Source organism: Carettochelys insculpta, chromosome 2, assembly GCF_033958435.1.
Source record: "Carettochelys insculpta isolate YL-2023 chromosome 2, ASM3395843v1, whole genome shotgun sequence".
NCBI classification, from domain to species: domain Eukaryota; kingdom Metazoa; phylum Chordata; order Testudines; family Carettochelyidae; genus Carettochelys; species Carettochelys insculpta.
The window spans coordinates 43394822-43408848 of record NC_134138.1 but is presented as its reverse complement, the minus strand read 5'-3'; the positions used below and the strand labels follow the sequence as shown (position 1 = coordinate 43408848).

The window sequence follows — 14027 nt, the reverse complement described above, 5'->3', positions numbered from 1 at the left end:
GAATTAACATTGACCAGTAGAATCATCAAGTTGCATGAACAAACATTGTAGAGGAGAAACATGCTTTTGATATGTACCGTATGTCTTCCTTGTTTATTCAGCCATCACATAAAATAAAAGTAAACCATGTTCTTACTGAGTCATCCCAGAAAAGGGCCATTTTGCACAAATATGCCTTCTGATAATACATGCAAAAAGTGCTTTATATATAAAGTGGGTTATGAAATTTGAGTTTGGAGATGCTGAGGTTAAATACAAGCTCAAGATCAATTTGTCCTACTGTCAACAAAGACAATGATATTCTCATGGGCCGCATCTACATTGGCAAATTCATTCGGAAGAAGGCAGCAGTCTTCTGGAAGATCCCAGGAGTGTCTATACACAAGCCATCCTTCCAGAAGGAATCTGGATGAATGTGGTGTCTCTTCCAGAGTCCGTACTCCGCTCCCGTCTCAGCAAGAGCATCCTACACCCAAATCCTCCAGAAGAAACTGTGTATAGGTGTTCTACAAGCCCCTCTTCCGAAAGAACAGTCTGCTGTGGCACCGGCCGCAGGGAGCGCAGACAGTCTACGCAGCACCAGTGGAGCTCTATGGTCCTATGCTTCAGCTGCCCTTACAGTGGCAGCGAGTCCTGTAGATCTGATTGCATGAGCAGGAACACGAGCCAGGCACCAACACAGCCCCACATCCACCCCAGGGGTGAACACCTGCAGTCCTTGTCTACACGCCCCCTCGCCCCCCATGCAGAGCACATGGCAGCCCTGTAATATGCAGGGACATGGTCACAGGCTCACAGCTCCTGTCCCACAACCACCCCATTCATGGCACCCTTTGCATCGTATGGCCTTCGGTGTGTTTGACCTGTCACAGCACCAGCAGGGCTGCCTAGCATCACATCCATGGACAGTGACTTATAGCACTGTGCTATAAGTCACATGTCCCTGGAGAGTGCTTTGAAAATAGACCAGCCATGCATGGCCCCCACATCGCCCCCATGGGACCCTGCCCGTCAACCTGTTCAGGAGGTCTGGGGGTAGGTTCCTCTGTGCCCAGCTGCTCAACCCACATGCTGTCTCCCTCTACCTGGCCATCCGTACAGCTGCACCACCTGAGGGGCCAGGGGGGACCCACGCACCCCCTGGTGGAGGGATTGCTGCCCCCTCAACCCCATGGGAGACTGGGGTGCACCCTGTGTAGGACCCCCCTCACAGACCTACATCCCCATCCTGTCCCATGCCTGCTTCAACGTAGACAGAGCACCCCTTTGCATAGGTAGGAGAGAATGGCACAACCTGACCATGGTGTGCCTGCTTCAGTGACAGTTTATTTCATCAGAAGAGCTATTTAAGTCGGCTATGTTACTTAGTGCCCCAAAAGGAATATTGCAGCAATATTTGTAACCCCCCCACATGTCTGAGGGTGGTGGGCCAAGGGAAGGATGGGTCTGAGGCGTGGCAGGGCCAAGGTAGTGCAGCACTCAGTGGTCATGAGGAGCCGGCTTCGGGTGCCTGGGGACCGCTCATGGGGTTTTGCAGATCAACTCCAGGCATCAAGTGTCCCAGATGCGAGTGCTGCAAGATCGTCCTAAGGTCTAGGAGCTGCCTAAGGCTCCTCGTAGCCAGGTACGGCCTCATCCAGCCAGGCCTGGGGGAAAGGGCTATCCCTACCCTCAATGAGGTGCTGCAGGACACAGCATCCCAACACGACCTGCTGGACGTCCTCCACCCCCACGTGTACAGATGTCAGGAGACTTTGAAATTGCCCCTGCAGGTGGGCAAAGGCACATTCCATGGGGGTGAGCACACGGGCCACATGACCGTTGAAGATCCCCTGCAGTGGTTTGGGGTGCCCAGTGTAGGGCTGCATCAGCCACGGCAGCAGTAGGCAGCTCAAGTCACCCACCACACACAGGGACATGCTCACACCCCCGACCACATGCTCACACTGCGGGATGAAGGTCCTGGTCGCCATCCTGCAATACAGGCTGGAGGTCTGGAACATGCATGCCTCAGGGGGCCAGGCCTGGGATGCCCACACAGATGTCCATAAAGCAGCCCTCATGGTCCACCAGCACCTGCAGCATGACAAAGTGATAGTCCTGGCAGTTCACGTAGCAATCGGGGCACTGATCTGGCGTATGGATGGTGATGTGCATCATACGGAGTGCACTGAAGCAGTGGGGGAAGCTGAGGCATGTAAACTCCATGACCATCTCATCCAAGTCCTGACTCCCAGCAGCCTCTGGAGCAGCATGTGAGGCCAGGCCTCACTGCCCTTCTCCCTTTCCAGTGCCAGGGCTGTGAGCAAGGCATGCCTTAGCTGGCGGAGGGCAGTGCCTATGATCGCCTTGCTCACACTGAACTGCTGCACCACAGCTTAGTAGCTGTGGGTGGTGGAAAGTCTCCAGATGGCAACCCCCTTCTGTAGTCGCTGCAGGCTGCACGCAAACACTCCGGCGATGGAGGTTGGGGGTGAGGCACCTGCATAGTTCCATGAAGGTGTCCCTCTTCACATGGAAACCCCACAACCAGCAGCATCATCCCACTTTTGGAGGACCACCTGGTCCGAAAAGGCAGAACTGGTCTTGGAGCTGCGACTGCTGGGCACGGGGGGCCCAGTGGGAGCCGGGGTTTGGGCCCAGGACACACAAGAACATTCATCGGAACATATACACTATTGTGGGCAGGAGGGAGGCCAGCAGCCAGGTCAGGGTATAAAGGTGGTCTTGAGGAGGCAGGGAGTCCATGCCACTGGGGACCAGGGCTCAGCTGTGTGCAATGTCTTGCTTTCTCTGCATGGGGCAGACAGCTCCACTGGCCTGTCTTGGAATGCACGTGCATCTCAAGACTACGTGAGCCCAGGGGATCCTCAGCATGCACCAGGGCTGATAACACCAGGGGGCCCTGTATGGGTGTACCTGGTGTGATTCCCCCAGAAGGGCTTGGTGGCCATGCAACTCAAAGTGCGTGTACAGCCGCTGTGACCCCTGGGGCATGGGGCTGCAGGTTGGGGCCGTGGGCTATTCTGCACCGTGCCTTTATGGCCAGTTGCTTGCACCAACCAGGGTGAGCGGCCAGCGGGCTGCCAACGCAGTGGTGGCCAGCCCGAGCATGGAGACATGCTGGCCAGCACCAGCAGGGCCCTCTGGACCCTGCCCTTGGCCACTTCAAATGCTGCCAGGATTCACATACCTCATGGCAGGAAGCTGAGGGGATAGAGGCAGTGAGCGTGTGCGGCCCTGCCAGACACACTCCAGAGGCACCCCTTTAGCAGGAGGAAGAGGTCCTGTGGGACACCATCAGCCACCACCGCAATGCCCCTGTGTTCGCCCACCTAGCTACTGGACTCGTTGCCCGAGGCCAGCGTGCCCGGACCACCGAACAGGTATGCTGTGTAGTAAAAGAACTCCGACAGGGGTACATGTGGGCCTGGGACAATGCCAGGTGGTCCAGGCAGGCCCCAGCCAGCTGCCCCTATTACAGGGAGCTGTGGGAGTGCCTCATGGCCAAGGACAGCTCCCCACGCAGCAGCCACATGGACATGGCAGTCCCGGGGTCCCCATCCGCCACAGAGGGAGACAGCCTGGCAAGGAACAGTCCGGACCTTCCAGCCAGCCCAGCACCTCAGAGCCAGGGGTCCTGTCTGGGGATGAATCATCTGAGGGGTCCCCTGTCATTGAGGTCCCCTCAGCTTCCTCCAGCCGGGCCACTTCAGGCTGGACCTGTTTGACGGACCTTCCAGTACATGCCCAGGGTGTTGCATACCCTGGGGGAGCAGGGCCACCCTGGCCACATGGACAATGGCCTGACCCCGAATGGCCCACCTTGGGACGCACCCATAGCCAGCGGGAGTGCCTACAGGTGGCACCTATCACCCACCCTGCTGGGCAGTGCAATTAGCCACATGCATGCACCGGGGGACCAGGGGAGGCACAACTGCACCCAGCCTATCTACCACCCAGCTGAGGAGTTCTGCTGCCTGCTCACCTCCCCCTCTCCTGCTAGCTGTGTCTGTGGGTGTGGGCCTGATGGAACCCGCCACAGCCATCACTGTCCCCATGGTGTGGCCTGGCCTGGGCTGCAGCACAGGGCCTGCTCGTCCCTTGGGTCACAGGTGGGGCACATGGCTGGGGGCATGGGGCATAGCCTCCTGGGTCACTTTGCGGGACTGACTCTGCCCCCTCCCCCCATCCGCTGTTACAGCTGAGGCATCCAAAGGATGGGAGACCCTGGCACATCTCATGGGCCACCTGCCACTGAGTCCTGGAGGGGGGGGCTGGATCTCCCCCACATCTTGCACCCTGGTGGACCTGCACCTGCAGGCACCAACGCTGCGGCTGGGACGAGGAGGCTGCAGCCTATACAGCAACCTTCCACCAGCAGAACGCCCTGGTGGAGCAGTGGCTGGCCCTGGATGAGGCAGAGCTGGCCTGGCAGTTGGAGACCTAGACATCGGTGCTGGGTCTGCTGTCATCCAAGGCTCCACAACTGCAGCAGTGGCGGCAGCAATGGGTACCCCCACCATTGCCACCCTGTTGGCCTTTCTGGGACCTGTAGGCAGCATTTCGACAACAGCCCCTTCCCCAGCCATTTCCCATACTGGAGAACAGATCTCGACCCGCTAGTATTCAGTCATCGAATAGGTTGGAGTTTTCGGACATGGAGGACTATGGGTTGCATTCTAAGGGAAATGATCTATCGAATTCACTGCTACCATCACATTGCTCTCAGTCATCATCCTCGATAGCCTCGTAAATTCAGCCTTCCACCACAAGTGATGACTCCAGGACCTTTCAGGACCTTCTTAGGAGGGTCTCAGACTCGAGATGTCCCTCTTGACCCTGAGGGATATGCAACACAAGCTGACAAATATTTTACACATGTCCACCCAGAATAGATTGGAAATACCAATTAATGAGGTGGTTCTCGACATGGCCAAGCTACTCTGGAGCACCCTGCCTCTATTACATCCATATGAAAGAGGCCAAAGTGCAAGTTTTATGTGGCTTCAAAGGGCCCTGAATTTCTTTTCTCTCACCCACCCTCTAACACTCTAATATTAAAGTCCATGCATCAGAGGGGTAGACAGCAGAATACCAGAGTCACACCCGAAGACAAAGAGTGGAGATGGCTGGATGTTATGAGGAAAAAGTCATATTCCTCAGCCAGCCTTCAGTTTCATATTGCCTACTACATGGCACTACTTGCAAACATATGCATCTCATCTTTTGACCAGCTTCGCACCTTTATTGAATCAATTCCAGAAAATAAAACAGATCAATACAAAGCCCTCATGGCTGAGGGCTCCTTGATTGCAAGAACAGTTTTACAATCTGTTCATGAGGCAGCAGATACTGCAGCCAGGTCTTAGCATCTGGAGTAGTTATGAGGCAGGTGTCCTGGCTAAAAGTTTATGGTTTCCCTAAGGAGATAGAAGCCACCATTGAGGATCTTACTTTCAAGATGTTGTGTATCTATTTTCCAAAAACACCAATGAGATGCTACACTCTCTCAAAGATTGAAGGGTCACCTTGTGTACCTTGGGCATCCAAATGACCGCTGCAAAGTGCAAGCAAAACAGACAAGTTACAAGTGTAAAACACCTTCGTTCAGTAACAGACAATATGATAGTAGATGATATCAGAAACAACCTAGGAGGAGACAGTCCACAAACCAATGTCTGTTCCAGCGGGCCCTACAGTCATTTTGAAGTTTTGGATGAGAGTTGGGTCTTAGAAATTGTGCATACCCGTTACCCGATTTCATTTATCTCCAAACCCAAACCCCAATGCCATCCCCATCCCTTTTCAGGGATCCCTCTCAAGTATGTTGTTTTAGCCTAGAATATAAGTCTCTCACGAGTCTGTGCTCATGCAGGAGGCACAGCTCCTTCTACAGCTGGGGGACATAGAAGAGATACCCACCAAGCCCAAGGGGAGGGGCTTGTACTCACCTTATGTCCTTGCACAGAAGAAAACAAGGGGCCGGAGACCCATACTAGACCGTAGAAATCTGAACTGGTATGTACTTTTGTCAAAAATTTAGGATGGTAACACTAGCCACAATCATCCCCGCATTACAAAAAGGGGATTGGCTGTCATCTCTTGACTTCCAGGATGCTTACTTTCATGTTGCTATCCACCCATTGCACAGACTATATCTCAGATTTGTGACAGTGAAAAAACTTTCAGTACAAGGTGCTCTCCTTTGGCTATGCATGACACCAAGGGTCTTTTCAAAGGTCCTAACAGTGGTCATCACACATCTGTGAACAAAGGGAGTGACCATCTTTTCCTGCCTAGATGACTGCCTAATAAGGGGCATCCTCAGCACAGAACGATCAGGCAACAATTTTAACCAAAACTCTGTTCTCCGATCTGGGACTATGTATAAACCTTCCAAAGCGCACACTGATGCCAACCATCAGACTTGAATTCATAGGGGCGCTCTTGGATTGCAGAACTGCTACAGCCTTGCTTCCTCTACACAGGCAATAGGCAATACAAGACCATGTCACCACTCTGCAGATCACTCCCACCACAGCTTCCAGGCAGTGCCTATGTCTTCCCAGCTACATGGCAGCAGAGATCTCAGTTGTGTCCTCTGCATGCCTCCGGATGAGGCCGATGCTGGCCTGGTTCAGAGCGGTTTTCAGGCCCCAGGTCCATCCTCTGAACAAGACACTGATTTTCCCAGCCAAAGTCATGGACTCCTTAAGTTGGTGGACACAACCCCACAACATGTGCATAGGGGTGTTATTTCAGAGACCCCCTACAACTATCATGATTATGACGGATGCCTTCCTATTAGGGTGGGGCACCCACGTAGGGGACCAAGTGGTCCAGGGCACCTGGTCATCAGACAAGCAGCCCAGCCCATCGGTCTCCTTGAACTCAGAGCGGTTCCCTATGCCTGCATATACTTCTCCACGGAGATCTCCAACAATACAGTCCGCATAATGACGGACAATACAACACCAATACAGCAGCTCCAGGAAACTCTGCAGGGGAGCTGTGCAGCTGTGTGAGTGGTGCATCTCCTACCAAATCCACCTCGTTGTTTATATTCTAGGGGGAAACAACGTACTTGTTGACAAGCTCAGCTGCAATTTTCCCCTTGACCATGAATGGGAAATCAACAGATCCACTATGCACCAGTTCTTCTGAAAATGGGGTTTTCCATCCATGGATCTGTTTGCCACAGCTGCCAACACTTGCTGCCTCCATTATTGCCCCAGGTATGGATTTGGCTGCAGTTCACTGGGGGATGCCTTCAACATCATATGGAATGCATCTTTAGCATATGCATTTCCTCTGATTCCTCTCATGCAGAGGGTTGTGATCAAGATATAGCAAGACAGAGCTTGGGTCATACTCATAGCATCCAGGTGGTCCAGACAGATCCATTTCTCTGAAATTTTGCAGCTTTCCACGCATCACCCACGCTGTCTTCCTTCTGTGCCTCTGTTCTTGGCCCAGCAGAATGGATTCATCCATCACCTAGCCATTGACTGCTTTCACCTTCATGTGTGGTTCCTGGCTGGCTGACAGATTAACAGCTGTGTTGTCCATCTCAGGTCTGCACGACCCTTGAAAACAGCAGATGACCTGCAACGAGAAAAACCTACTTGTAAAAATGGTAACGTTTCATAGCTGGTGTCGCTGCCAGCCATGCGACCCCATGAAAGTGGGAATCCCATGTACACTTACTTACCTACTTCACCTTCAGCAAACCAATCTATCAGTCAGTATTCGTAGAGTCCATCTAGCAGCCATATCAGCCTTCCATTCACCAATCCAAAACCACTCAGTCTTTACCCAGTGGTTCATGAAGGGCCTTTACAACACATTCCCACCAATCAAAGAACTGACATCTGCATGGTACCTTAACTTAATCCTCAGAGCCCTAACTGGCAAACCCTTGAAGCCATTAGCCACCTGCTTTTTGCTGCATCTCTCCATGAAAGTAGCCGTCCTTGTAGCTATCACCTCAGCGTGGAGGGTAGGAGAGATTGGCGCTCTGATGTCAGAACCACCATATATAACCTTTCATAAAGACAAGGTAATCCTATGAACCCACCCAAAATTCCTCCCTTGAGTACGTGCCTCTTCCTGCTCCAATGAACCAGTACTTGCCCATCTTCTTCCCTAAACTGCACACCAACAATAGGGATAAAATCATGCACACCCTTGACATCTGCCGGGGCTTGGCTTTTTATCTATAGAGAACTCAGTCTTTCTGGAAAACAACCTGATTCTTTGTCTCCACAGCCGATAGGTCCTGGGGCCTGCCTATGTCCAAACAGAGGCTCTGTCAATGGATAAGATTGCATAAGACTAGCCTACGTTAACTGTGATAAAACAACCCCCAGCGGGTATTCGTGCACATTCCATAAGTGCAATGACTGCTTCTACAGCCTTCCTTTGAGGCAGGTCCACTGGGGACATTTGTAGAGCAGCAAAGTGGGCATCTGCTCACGCATTCATTCAGCCTTATGCCGTACAAATATATGCTGGTTCTCAGACTGCATTCACCCAATCTACATTATCAGTCGATGTACACCCTCCAAAGGACTCAGCTCCAGGCAATGATGCTGCTTTGTAGTCACCGAAAGGTAGAGCATCCTGGGAACCCTCGAAGAAGGAGAGGTCACTCACCCTTTGCAGTAACTGGAGTTCTTTGAGATGTTGTCCCCTTGGGTCCTCCACTACCCACCCTCCTCCACTCTGCTTCGGATTTCTGCCTTGACTTCTGGATCAGAGAAGAACTGAGGTGACCGGCTACCCTTGCATATGCAGTAGCTGTTGCACGCTTCTTGTGCCAGTGATGTGCAGGCAGCCAGCTGAGGGGGCACTGCTACGCAAATCTTTGACCCTTGGGCACAGTGGTGCTGATGCACCTAATGGTGGAGCACCCACAGGGACAACGTCTTGAAGAACTCCAGTTACTGCACAAGGTGAGTAACCTCTCCTGGAGTGCTAGTAGTAGTTACTTCAAACATGCTAGCTTCTACTGCCACTGCAGAGTGATCAGTTGTTCTTCTTCGAGTGTCCCCGTGGGTGCTCCACATTAGGTGTCGGGCTCGCCCGGCGCCGCAGATCGGATCTTCCAAGCAGTTTCTGCCGGACCGCGCATGCGCCGGTGCGCGCCACTCCCCCGCGCGCTCCCGGCCATGTGCGCGATCCGGTCCCCGCCAGTTCCTCTTAACCGCCGTCGGCTGCAGACGGAATCCAACTAGGCTAAGGCCAAGTAGTGTATTCAATGGCTTTATCTGTTTTTTCTTAAAGTTTTTTCAGGCACTTAGGCTACTATAAGCTAGCCGTTTGTTATTTTGTAAAAAAAAAAAAAAAAAAAACAAAAAACAACAACGAACAAGCTAGGAGAGGGACAGCTCAGCCAGTCCCAGTAACAAGCGCCGGAGGCCAGGAGCTAGGGCTATCAGCCCTCCGGCTAAGGCAGACCATCGGACGGGGAAAACGGCACAAAGAAGGTGCTAAGTACCCACTTAAAAACACAAAGACTCACCAACAATGTCCTCTTCAGGCTTTAAAAAAAAAAAAAAAAAAAAAAAAAATGCTGCTTCTTGACAAGGCCCTCCAGCCAGAAGTGCCGGAGCGGCCGCAGCAGGAGGGACCCTCCGGGGCCCTTAAAAGGAAAGCTGCCTCCCTCACCCCATCAGCGCAGAAACGGAGGAAAGTATCTCCAGCCCGATCCCTGCTGGCAGCAACAGCGAGCGGGACGGGAGGAGCAAGCAGCCCCCAGCCGCAGCAACAGCTGATCGGCGGCGGCACGGAGAGCCACGTGGAAGCGGCTCAGCCTCCAATACTCAGCCAGCCGCCCCGCACCGCAGGCAGGGCGGCGGCTAAGCAAACGCCGGTACTGGCGGCACCGCAGGCAGCGGCACCGACCCCCGGGGAACCGGCGGTGCAGAGCGCGCAGGCACGCAGCCTGCCGGCACCGGAGGACACCGCACATGCGGCATCGCCCTCGAGCGTGCCGAGCTCGGTGCAGACGGGGCCGGAATCCCCTGTATGCTCCCCAGCCCGATCCCTGCCGGCAGCAACAGCGAGCGGGACGGGAGGAGCGAGCAGCCCCCAGCCGCAGCAACAGCTGATCAGCGGCGGCACGGAGAGCCACGTGGAAGCAGCTCAGCCTCCAATAATCAGCCAGCCGCCCCGCACCGCAGGCAGGGCGGCGGCTAAACAAGCGCTAGTACCAGCGGCACCGCAGGCAGCGGCACCGACCCCTGGGGAACCGGCGGTGCAGAGCGCGCAGGCACGTAGCCTGCCGGCACTGGAGGACACCGCACGTGCGGCACCGCCCTTGAGCGTGCCGAGCTCGGTGCGGACGCCGGAATGCCCTGTATGCCCCCCAGCCCGATCCCTGCCGGCAGCAACAACGAGCGGGACGGGAGGAGCGAGCAGCCCCCAGCCGCAGCGACAGCTGATCGGCGGCGGCACGCAGAGCCACGTGCAAGCGGCTCACCCTTCGATAATCAGCCAGCCGCCCCGCACCGCAGGCAGGGCGGCGGCTAAACAAGCGCCGGTACCACCGACCCCTGGAAAACCGGCGGTGCAGAGCGCGCAGGCACGCAGCCTGCCGGCACCGAAGGACACCGCACATGCGGCACCGACTTCGAGTGTGCCGAGCTCGGTGCGGACGTGGCCGGGATCCCCTGTATGTCAGGGGCGGAGTTACCTCCTCAAGGGAGGGGGAAGACTGCACACAAGAGGAGGCATTGCAGCCCCTCTCCGCACAGGGCTGTGTAGTTGCTTTCTCACAGCCCTCCGCTATGTTGCAGACTCCAACTAGAAGGCAGGGGTCCCCCCCCTCCTTGGCCTACCCAGAGCCCCCTTCTCCATTTCTGCAACCAGCCTCACCCTGGCTGGGACCACCTCCATCGCTCTCTCCAGGGTCTCGACGGTCTCCCTCCCCCAGACGCAAAGGGTATGCACCAAGGGAGTGGTCTAGGTCACCTTCCCAAGACCAGTGCTTATACTGCCGTGGTCGCCCCTACCACGCAGGGCATAGACACCATCGGCAATCTACTAGGGAAAGATCCCTACGAACGATCTCGTACCCCCAAGGGCAATTGTGACCGGGGACAGAGACTTAAGCATCTCAGGGGGGACTGGTTATGGAACCCCGAGATTTTTCCTCGCACACCTCTAGTGAGAGGGTGTACCATCATCAGCAGGAACCGGAAGGGTCCAGAAAGACGTACCCCAGCGGTTCCTCGCTTTCCTCCCCGGATGAGGCTACGGCCCCGGGGGGCGTCCATCCTCCGGACGATCTCAAACAGTTCCAAGAGCTGTTTTACGAGGGTGGCCTTCACGCAAGGCTTCCAGACAGCAAAGGTGCAAGAGCAACACGATAAGCTCCTCAAAAATCTGAGACCTCCGGCCTCCTCCAAAATAGCAATACCGCTGATGACGCAATCTTGGAGCCTGCCACTATGATATGGCAGACTCCTGCGACTATTCCGCCTGTCCACAAAAGAGCGAAAAAAAAAAAAAAAAAAAAAAAAAAAATACTTCGTGCCCACGAAGGGCATGGAGTTCCTGTTCAGCCACCCACAACCAAATTCTTTGGTGGCGGAGTCGTCGCAACGTGGGGGAATAAACAAACATGCCAAAAAGCTAGAGCTGTTGGGCAGAAAGGTCTACTCCTCCTCCACGCTACTGTTGCCAATGGCAAATTACGCAGCGCATCTAGCGAACCATAATTTCAACAACCACATTAGGTTGACCTCCCTCATGGACTCGCTTCCAGAGGGCACGAAACCAGTGCTCAAGGCCATCATCCGACCATTTTATAACCAGTGGCAAAGGATCACCACAGACACATGGGTGCTGGAGATCATAGCCACGGGGTACGCCATCCCCTCCCAGTTGCTCCCACCGCCATGACCTCCACCCGGGGCCCCACCTCCAGGAGACCTCCCATGTAGCGAGGCTCAAGCAGGAGGTAGACCATCTCATGCTCGTAGGGGCAGTGGAAAGAGTGCCGGAGCAACTGCAAGGGAGAGGGTTCTACTCGAGGTACTTCCTCACGGGGAGGTCCATCTTAGATTTTCGAGGCCTCACCGGTACCTGCGCAAGCAACGTTTTCGGATGATCACAAACGCCTCCATCCTTACGGCACTAGACGATGGAGATTGGTTCGCAGCCCTCGACTTACAAGGTCCTACCGTTTGGGCTCTCCTCAGCCCCCAGAGTCTTCACCAAGACCTTGGCAGTGGTGTCAGCCTACCTGCACAGACAGGGGGTATTTATATTCCAGTATCTGAATGACTGCCTACTCAAAGGGGCCTCAAAGGAGGAGGTACTACGCATAATATGTGTCACAGCAGGCACGTTCTCTTCGCTCGGCCTGCTTATCAATCGGACAAAATCAAAGACAGACCCCACACAGGACATAGAGTTCGTAGGGGCACGCATAAATTCTATTACAGCGAGGGCGTATCTACCAGAGACTCGCTTTCGGGCCATCGGCTCCCTCGCGCAAGGCTTCACCTTCAGCCCTATGGTGCCGGTTCTGACGTGCTTACAGCCGCTGGGCCACATGGCAGCAGCAACGTTTCGTACAACAGAACGCCAGGTTACACATGCGCAGCATGCAGCATTGGCTGGCGAGCGTATACAAACCGGCAGCACACACTGTTCACAGGATGGCGTCGCCCACAACGGAGGTGCGCAAATCCCTGCAATGGTGGGTAAACCCAGAGAACCTGCTAACAAGGGTACCCTTCCACCAACCACACGTATTGGTTTTTCTTACTACAGATGCCCCCCTCATAGGGTGGGGAGCACACATGGGCGAAGAGGTGACGCAAGGGCTGTGGTCCTCTATGGAGCAGTCACTGCACACAAATATACTGGAGCTCAAAGCAGTGTTCAACGCCTGCAGACACTTTCGAGACCAACTGAAAGGCAAGGTAGTCGGGATCGGTACAGACGATACCTCCACCATGTTTTATATAAATCAGCAAGGAGGAGCTCGGTCCCGTGCCTTATGTGTAGAAGCAGTCCGGTTGTGGAACTGCTGCATCGCCAACAATGTAACCTTGAAAGCCTCGTACTTACCAGGCGCTCGCAATGTGAAGGCAGACCAGCTGAGCAGGCGTTTCGCACTCACGCACGAGTGGCAGATCCGTCCCGATCTGCTGCAACCGATTTTTCCACGCATGGGGTTTTTCCCCAGATAGACCCTGTTTGCTACTCAGCACAACAAGAAGTGCCCACAATTCTGCTCCAGGGCAGGACTGGGACGGGGGTCCCTGAGGGATGCCTTCGCGATCTCATGGAGGGGCCCCCTGCTTTACGCTTTCCCTCCCACAGTGCTCATCCACAAAGTGTTGCAGAAAGCCAGGAGGGAAGGAACCTGAATGATCCCGATAGTCCCAACGTGGGATCGACAGCAATGGTTCCCCCTATTCCTGCGCATGTCGGACCGGCCACTGAGGTCCCCTCCGGTGGCGCGGGATCTGCTCACGCAAGCCCAGGGGTCCATAGTGCATCCGCACCCCCAAAGCCTGCGACTACAAACGTGGTTAATCCATGGCTCAGCTCCCTAGAGAGCACATGTACGGAGGAAGTGCAGCAAGTCCTAGAAAGTAGCAGGAGGACTTCCACCAGGAAGACCTTCAAGCAGAAATGGACTCGCTTTACGGCATGGTGTTCTACCAAACAGCTAGCCCCCTTTCGGTGCCTATGGCTGTGATATTAGAGTATTTACTGGACCTCAAGAGAGGAGGACTCTCGCTATCCTCGTTTCAGGTCCACCTGGCCGCCATTTTGGTGTTCAGACACGAAGAGGAAGGGCACACGGTGTTCGCCCATCCCATGGTTACCAGGTTCTTCAAAGGGCTGGTAAGCCTATACCCCCCTCAGAAACCGCTTCCACCTCTGTGGAACTCGGACCTGGTGCTTAATGCGAAAAGGGGACCACCGTTTGAGCCTTTGGCCACGGTTTCCCTCCGCCTCCTTATGATGAAGACGACCTTTCTTCTCGCAATCACGTCAGC

At 54.6% G+C, this 14027-nt stretch overlaps 1 protein-coding gene and 1 long non-coding RNA gene across 4 annotated transcripts in view; one reads left to right on the top strand and one right to left on the bottom strand.

Moving 5' to 3' along the window:
- The window catches only part of SPAG1 (sperm associated antigen 1), a 78319-nt gene that overhangs the window by 17827 nt on the left and 46465 nt on the right, over nt 1-14027 (top strand). The gene's annotated exons all lie outside the window — the stretch shown is intronic.
- On the bottom strand, nt 4715-5996 carry LOC142008478 (uncharacterized). Its single transcript, XR_012644159.1, has 3 exons — nt 5955-5996; nt 5458-5560; nt 4715-4842 (listed from the first exon to the last, which is right to left on the bottom strand). It is a non-coding gene; the product is annotated as an uncharacterized LOC142008478 (long non-coding RNA).